Source organism: Lepidothrix coronata, unplaced genomic scaffold, assembly GCF_001604755.1.
Source record: "Lepidothrix coronata isolate B3197 unplaced genomic scaffold, Lepidothrix_coronata-1.0 Scaffold22, whole genome shotgun sequence".
NCBI classification, from domain to species: domain Eukaryota; kingdom Metazoa; phylum Chordata; class Aves; order Passeriformes; family Pipridae; genus Lepidothrix; species Lepidothrix coronata.
In genome coordinates this window covers 4,452,643-4,461,632 of record NW_016690202.1, presented here as the reverse complement: position 1 = coordinate 4,461,632, position 8,990 = coordinate 4,452,643, and positions in this window count along the sequence as shown.

Here is an 8,990-nt window from a genome sequence, read left to right as displayed (position 1 = left end):
TCATCCATTTTGACAGCCAAATGATGTATCTTACTTATAGGAAGGTCTCTGTATGCATCCAACGTGTTTTATTACTGCATTCCCAGCACTGCCAGCTGAGGCAGGAATGTGAACCCTAGGGAAATGAAGATATCTCAGTTTTGGCAAATCACTTGAAAGACTTTACTACACTGGTGCCGAGAAAGGAATCATACCATTGAAGAGTCTGTGTTAATAGGCTCCTTTTCATTGAAGGAAAACTAAGGCCTTAAAATAGTGATAAAAGAAATAAGGAAAAAGGACAAATACTATAGTCTCAGCAGGGTTCAAATTTATCATGAAAAATGAACAAATTGTCTGTCTTCTTTCTTCAAAGGGAAGAAATAAAGGTACTGATAAAGGCAGGAGTATGCAAATGTTCCTTTCCAGGACCTTAGATCATAAGGAGGGGGTGGAGGGTGGCTTATCACACTCTACAACTACCTGAAAGGAGGTTGTAGCAAGGTGGGTGACTATATCTTCTCCCAAGTAAGAAGTAATAGGACAAGAGGAAATGGCCTCAAGTTGCACTAGGGGAGGTTTAGATTGGATACTAGGAAAAATTACTCCACTGAAAGGGTTGTCAAGCATTGGAACAGGCTGCCCAGAGTAGTGGATGACTCACCATCCCTGGAGGTACTTAAGGTGTGAAGATGTAGCATTTAAGGAGGGACATGGTTTAACTGTGGACTTTGCAGTATTGAATTAACAGTTGGACTTAATCATCCTAAAGGTCTTTTTCAACCTAACCAGTTCTATGATTCTATGATCATTCTATGTATTTTCCAGTTGCAGGTGTATTCTTCAGCAATTAGATGCAGACTATTGAATCACTATTCTGGATATCATTTGTCCCGATTACCAAATACTGTGCTTGGGCAAGTGATTATAGAGGTATACACTGGGTATCATACTGGAAAATAGAAGTGAGCAAACATGCATTTAAAACAATACAGAAACCATCTCGGTCATTTATCTAGTAAAAAAAACATTTCAGTTAATGTCCCTTTGCAATGTGCCTGCCAAGCCATTTTCGTCTGAAGCAAAATAATTGCATTGATCACCATAGCATCAATCTTATTCTCACTAATGGACCTGGAAATAGCTCTGGTCCTCATCCACAATTGTACTTACCCAAGCCTGCAATAACTGTTTCAGAAACACAAATCTTTTACTTCACCAAAGCTGATTCTTAGCTGAAAGTTAATTCATGAGACTGCTGTGCTTTGATTAGGAAAAAATAATACCTACTAACCTAAGAGTTAAAAATATGATTCCTTCTCTTTTGGGGATGAAGAGTCCATGACAATATATATAAAAAAAAAATGGCTCTTCCTTTTTCTATGTTTAGTCTCATTCTCCTGTTTATTTTGGTGGAATTTGGCAGGTAGTTATCCTTTAAGTTCAAGATGCTACAGAAGCATTACAAAGAGAGATATTTGGACCCAAAGAGATGGAATATTCCCCCGTGAAGGACCTGGGACTTTATGCACTTATTTTTTGGATGGGGTGAATACCTTTGAGACTTTCTAAAATGTTGAGTGATTGCATGTTATCCACAACTTCATCTGGAATATTCATTATAATAGAATGGTTGGGATTGGAAAGGACCTTAAAGATCCAGTTTAGTTCCAACCTTTCTGCCCTGGGCAGGGACAACTTTCACTAGTCCAGTTTGCTCAAAGCCCAGTCCAGCCTGGCCTTGAACAATTCCTTGAACACATAGTCTTTATTGCTGCTGAGTAGCATATGGTGTTGTGCATGGGAAAGCCGTGCAGTGCCTTCTTAGGTACAGAGTGAGGGTCACATGCTGTTGTGGGGCTGTTCCATGTGAGATAGTCCAAGAGCAATGATATTGTTGTGTGCATTGTAGAGGCTGTGTGCTTCATCAAGGAGATGTTATAGTGATTCTTTTGATTCTAGCTGCAATAATCTAAATAAAACCACTCACACTAAAAGTGTTTGTGAGCTGTGAAGATGCATAATACTGGGTTTCAGGGAATAATATAATAGTGTTGGGCTGGAATTTCTAAGACAGTTGGGGACTGTTGAAAATTAGAGAATAAAGTATTTTCAGTAGTGCAATAAATCATAAGAATTGTTCTAGCTTTAGAGGAAACAAGGAACAAACTTTACTTTCAGGTGTTGTGAATGTTCTTTGTCAAAGCCCACATAGTTTTAATTACTGGGCAAGCCTCTTTTTATGGTGACCCTGATGTCATGATTGCATTGATTTTTCTCATGTGTTGAAATAAAAAGATAATATTCCTTTCTGGTAGTGACTATGAGGGAGCTATAAGCTCCTTGTAAGGCTTCTCAAAAAGCCTTTGTACAAGTTCTGCCATGGAAAATTTAATAAAAAAAATTTACGATTTATTTTAATTTGGTAATCTTTAGTCTTTCCTCAAAATTTATGCTAATTATTTGGCTTTTGTTATTTCTGTATTTCTCTGAATGTAGTATTTCTGTTCTCACACTTATCGGTGACCTTACCCTTAAAGTTACCCTGACTTCTATTCTGCCAGCTTGACACTCGGCTGTGTAACTGGTGGCTACTTGTAGAAGTAGAAGTAACTGGGGGCTACTTGTCCAGTCTCAGATCAATACTCTCGTGGAGGTGATAGAATTTACCACTACTGTAGAGTTTTTTACTAATGTTGAATTAAACTAATAGCACTGAAAATTTATGACACTTGAAAAATCCAAGGGAAAGGGCTAAAGAAATTTGCTTTGGCAGGAGAAAATCTGTAATTTGCAAAGTGTTTTTTCATTCGAAGTATAGGATAATGCGACTTTAATTATCATATAGGATACACCTAAATGCATTTACCTTAACAGTCAATTTCACAGGGGCAGATATGTGTTCCTATGTGATAAATACAGTGCAGGAAAAGGAGCTGGGAGGCAATGATAATCTGTAGTTCAACTGTTCATATTTTTCAAGACTACAAAAGCAGTGATTCACTCTATTGCACCTCAGAAAAGGGCTTCCAGGCCATAAGTGGATGCTGACAGTAATCAGCAGTTAGTGGGAAGCTTCTGAGCATGCCTAGTGGAGAGGCTTATGTATTTCAAAGCACAGTTTCTATCTTAAGAGAAGGAGGAAGCTGAGTTGTGCTGCATCACTCTCCTTGCAATCTGTTCTGGCACAACTCCCTGTGCTATGTGAGGGAGTTCAGCCATTCTTCAGCACTGCCTTTGAGTAAGAGATAAGATTCAAAGGACCCAAAGGAGTCAAAACACTAGAGCAGAAGAAGGTGAAAATATTTACATGTTTTAAGAAGGTGAGGGATAGAAATTTTGTTATATATAGCCTCCTGTTTTGTATGAGTCTGATGTTGGAATGCAATACTAACCTACTTTCATAACAAGGTACGTCAGAAGTCTCAAGGCCCCCCATTTGTCTAGTCCAGATAAAATGCAAGAAAAACAAACAATGCAAAGGAAACCTTAAATGCTGCTGTTTGAGACTAGAACCCTTCCTTGACTACATCAAAGAGACAACTCTCCATCTAGCTTAGCTGATTTTTAGCTTTGCTTTATCATCACTGCTGAGCCTTCAGTTGGATGAGGTCCTAGAGCTAAAAGCCTGAAACTTCCAGAGAAGGAGCACATTTGGCAGCAATTGCTGATGGTATAGCACCTTTCAGGGCTACTTGCTCCTAAGCAATCAAACTGGAAATTTCTTCAGAGCCAGGCAGTACAGACTGTGCTTGTCTTCTGCAGCCACCTGCAGAGCTCTAGTTTTAAGGCAGCTTTTGAGCCCATCACACCAGCAAGGACAGTAGCACAGTGGAAAAATCTTCACTTGTCATCTTTTTTTTCCCATCCCATTCCCCATTTATGTTTCACAGAAAACTTCATGCATAGCATTTTTCCTTGGGCTTACAACAGCAAACTAAAACTTAAAGCAGGGGTTTTGCTGTGTTTGTCTGTGCTCTCTAGAGTTACACATTGTGGGGAACATTTTGATAACAATGAGAAGTCACACTGGGCTGGCAGCAGTATACTTATGGGCTGCGTTTCTTTTAAGCTGTCAGGGAAGCAAGAAGCAGCACAGCTATTCATGGCAAGGCTAAAGCTGCGGAAAGGATAGCTGTGATAGCTCCACTTATCTTGTACAGCTTTGCTCTCGGAAACACAGTTCATAAGGCTCTGGGGATGGTGTTACTACACAGATGATGCCCTGTGCCACTCGCCCTTTCACTGCTGTCATCAACTTGCATGAATGAAGTTTGCCAAAAGATTTCTGCTAAATGTTTTTTCCAAGATGGAGCGCTTATTTGACATGTAAATACATGTTCAAACACTCTACTTATTAATTGTTACACAGAAGTTATTCAGGTTCCTGATTTCCCAAACTTCTTCCATAATTTTTTCTTTCACGAGATTGATTTAAATGATATGTTAATACTGTACATTGCCAACCTGTGTATGGGCTCACAACTCTATGCTTGCAGATCACATATTGATCAGTTACACCCATTTTTTGTTGTTGTTGTTGTTTTGGTTTGGTTTTTTTTTTTTTTTGTTTTGTTTTTTATGACAGACCATATGGTCACAGGTGAGAATCCAAATGGCATCTTCTATCCCCAGGTGATTCCTCTGGTGTAATCCACCTGACCAGAGCATGCACAAGAGCAAGCCATTGTTAGACAGCCACCTAAACTGGTCTGCCACTCAGTCAGGCAAATGAAATTACCATTGGATGTTACAAATTCCCTTCTTCGTTACAGCAAATTGCAAAGACTTGTGGAATTTGAGCTGTCCTTCCAGCTGGGTTTTGAAGGGTGTGGGACTGTCATGATCACAATGTCTATCTGCCTGTCTGCCTGTAGACTTCCCTCCTCCCTCCCCCCTGTGATTTATGGACTGGTTTTAACCAAGTTGGAGACAATGGATGGCATCACAAACACAATTAAGCTCTTACACATATTACAAGCATTAGTGACAAATTAGAGCCTTATTTCATAGAAACGAAGTAAAAACTGATATTATATGGTGTTTGGCAGTAATCTCTGATATTATACAGTGTTTGGCAGTAACCTGTGGCAAGCCTTTGGCTGTATGTGTAGCACTTGGCTATACTCAGTAGCTGACTCAGGTGGCAGTACTGCAGAAAACATAGCAAGGGAAAGCCACACTCCTTTAGCAGTATTGAAATAAAATTGCAAAAAATGCCAGCAGGGGCTGAAATCACTCTTCTTAGAATATTTAGCATCCTGTAAAGAAAAGTGTCCACTCCCATGATCCTGTAAACAAAAAACTCCACTTTCATTTAACAACAGTTTCTAGCTTACTTGTTTTTTGAGCAAACCTTATAAATAAAATATCAACATAATGATTATGGTTACCAAATACTATACATAGAGGTAATAATGAACTAAAAGACTAGGAATTTTGGGTCTAAAGACAGAAAGAATATTTTACTATGTTTAAGATTCATTTAACTCCATATTTGGAAACAGTATTTTTCTTAGATGTAGGCTGCTTTTGAGTTAGAAATGACAAAATTGAGTTACAACAGTGTGCTATCTGAAAACTGAAAGTGCTAAGAAGTGTACGCCTTTATAATTTTATGTCTTTCTTGAAGTGAGGGGCCCAAAAGTGAACATAGGATTCAAGGTGTGGCCTCATCAGTGCCAAGGATAGGGGGATGATCCCTTCCCTAGTCCTACTGGCCACACTGTTTCTGATACAAGACAGGATACCATGGGCCTTCATGGCCATCTGGGCACACTGCTGGCACATATTCAGCTGCTGTTGACAAGCACCCCGTGGTTCTTTTTCATTAGGTATCTTTCCAGCCACTCTGCCCCAAGCCTGTAGCACTGTCTGGGGTTGTAGTGACCCAAGAACAGTTCCTGACAATTCATCTTGTTGAATCTCATACCATTGGCTTCAGCCCATTGATCCAGCCTGCCCAGACCCCTCTGCAGAGTCTTCCTATGCTCCAGCAGGCCAACACTCTTGCCCAAGTTTATGTACTCCGCAAATTCAGTCCCCTCATCCAGATTGTCAATAACAATATTACACAGAACTGGCGCTCATACTGAGCCCTGGGTAACACCACTGGGGACTGGCTGTCAGCTGGATGTAACTCCATTCACCACTGCACTCTGGGCCCAGCCATCCTGACAGTTTTTTTGCACAGTGCACAGTGTGCCCATCCATGCCATGAGCAGCCAGTTTCTGCACGAGAATGCCGTGGGAAATGCATTCAAGAAAAAAATCTTGATTCACTATACATTCCTCTGTGGATCCATGGCATACCTATTATTGATCAGTTACTTAGTCTGTGTTCATTTACGCCTGAATAATGTATTTACACAACTACAAGAACAAAAGAGATCTGAGAGTATAAAGCAGGGAAACAACAGTGTTGTCAGTGGGAATTGTTAGATGCATGATCTTTTCTGCATTTTAGTCTATATAACTAAAATATGTGTTGGCATATGCACAGACAGGGTGGTTTTTTTCAGCAGGTGTCTCCAGTAAGATTCCTCTGCCTACAGGAAGCCAACGGGAAAACTCCACTTAAAAAAAGATTATGTTTTAAATACAGGTATGGGTCTTTGGCTTCAGGAGCACATCTTTCAAAATCTATTCTCATGCTCCTGGAGTTTGACACAGGTATGACTTGCATTAGTTTATAGCAATGTTTTCAAAAATCATGGTACTTTTTACACTGACACAAAAGCACAGTAAATCCCCTTAGCACAAACATATCTACAGGTGTTCACACACATACTTGTGTTTGCAGATACTCACCATTTTCATCATCCTGTGCATGAGGCTCAGAGAACCAGAGCAGGTGTCAAGCTGAGATTGCAGCCAAGGGTGATCTCCTCACAAATCTGTTGACTCCTGCCTCATTGAGGAGAGTAGGCAAACCCATGGGACAACAGGCTGATCAGCAGGGGTCCCAGGACTGGACACCGTTGGGAACACTGTGCCTGGAACCCAAAACCTTATGTTAAGCAGGTGAATTGCTCCCAGGAAATAAAACTGAAGTAGTTCAGTGTTCGTGGCTGTGCCTCAATACCAACTCTATTATCCTGAGACTGGGTATGAATTAAACTTTGTACATACAGTCTGAAATTTATTAAAGTTGTATTGTATACAATACAACATTAATAAATTACAATATGTAACTATATTAGGACTAGCCAGCAGGACTCTCAGGATAGAAATAATGAATAAAAATGATGCAATGAGGATGAAAGACTTTCCCACAAACCCTAGGGGTATTTTTTAAAGATAGTTTGTTGAACAGCTGATCCAAAGTGATCAGGAAATAGATGATGAACCTATGCAGGGTAAGGAACAGAAAACTGCCAAGACAAAACCTTACCATGTAAAAAGTTACTAAGTTGCAAGACTTGTTTGGAAGCTCTTTCAGGAATTAGACAGCTTGTCTAAAGGCTTTCCTCTTCTTTTATATACTGCTCTGTTCTTATCATCTGGATGATCAATACATTGTTTTACGGAATCTACCATATCCACTCTCAGCCACAGACTCACAAAGGGAATAACGTCAATACGGGACACAGTCAGGCCTCCTGGCTGAGAACAATCACTGCTCTCATTTAGCACTTAGCATAAAAATGGGAAAAGAGCAAGATGGGTTTTCTGAAAGGGGTAATATTATCAAAAGGAGAAGCTGAGTTGCAGCTATTTGCAAAACCACCTTTAATTTATAAAACATTTCCATTCCAATTTTAGTTAGAAATATTTTTAAAGAAAATAAACCTCATTTTTTAACTGGTGCATAGAATTTTGTGTTAATGCATTTTCAGAATTTGCATTCTGAAATGTTGAAAAAGTAGTACAAAATGATGTTCTAGAGGCAACACTCAAGGCAAAACTGCTTAAAGGCCCTTGAGTTAATAAGAGCAGAAAACCAATTTTTCTTCAAACACCTTATTGGACAGTTAAGTTTAGGAGAAACTCAGCAATAAAACGACTGAACAAGTGACAAAGTATTCATTCTCTTCAGCTGGGTTTCCTTTACACAGTGTCCTGATTTCAGTCAGGACAGAGTTAATTTTTGCAGTTGCCAGGAGGGGGTATGGCCAGGACCCAGAGAGTTATTCTATACCACCTCACATCATTGTCGGGGGCAGGGGAAGGGAGTATCTTCCAGGGAGAAGGGGTTCCTTTGTTTGAGTAAGCTTGGCATAAGAAGCAGTGGGGTAATGCCAGTTCCAAGCCAGAGGGAGTGGTTGTATTAATGGCAGTTCTGAGCCACAGGGAGTAGCTGGGATATCGTGGCTGCGGTGGGGTCAGGCTCTGAGTGAGGATTTTGCATGAGAGTCACTCTCTCTTTTGTACACTTCTGTTATTAATATTGTTGCTGTTACTGCTTGCTTTCTTATCTTGTTGTTGTCACTGTTCTTTTTCTTATCTCATTACTGTTTCCAGTAAATTGTTCTTATCGCAACCGATGGTCTTTACCTTTTGTGCCTCCAATTCTCCTTTCTAGCTCACTGCAAGGGGAGGAGGAGCAAGCAAATAGCAGCATGGTTTGGAGAGCCCCAGTGGAAGCACTAAATTGGGGAGTACCATTCCTAAATCATGACACACACGAATGATGAATATTCCGTATCTTCTAAGAAACAATGAGATGTCATTAGCTGAGCAACCAAAACTACTTTAGCCTTTGCCAAAACTAACAACTCAGTTACTTTCCATGTACAATACAAATTTTTAACATTATAAGCTTAAGTTATTATTATTTTTAAGTTATTATTATTTTTTAGGCACCTAGTCTAGTGTCCTGAATGGTTCAGCAACCTCAGTCTACACTGCAAAAAGTGGAGGAAAATGGATGCTCCCACAGAGTGCTCCTCACAGTACCCCAATTAGCCTTCTGCTCTGAACACTATCTCATTCCCTCCTGACAATACAAGTAGCAGACAGAAATTTCCTTCCTAACCAAGAAACCCAAGGTAGGTGTCTTTCTTAGAGAA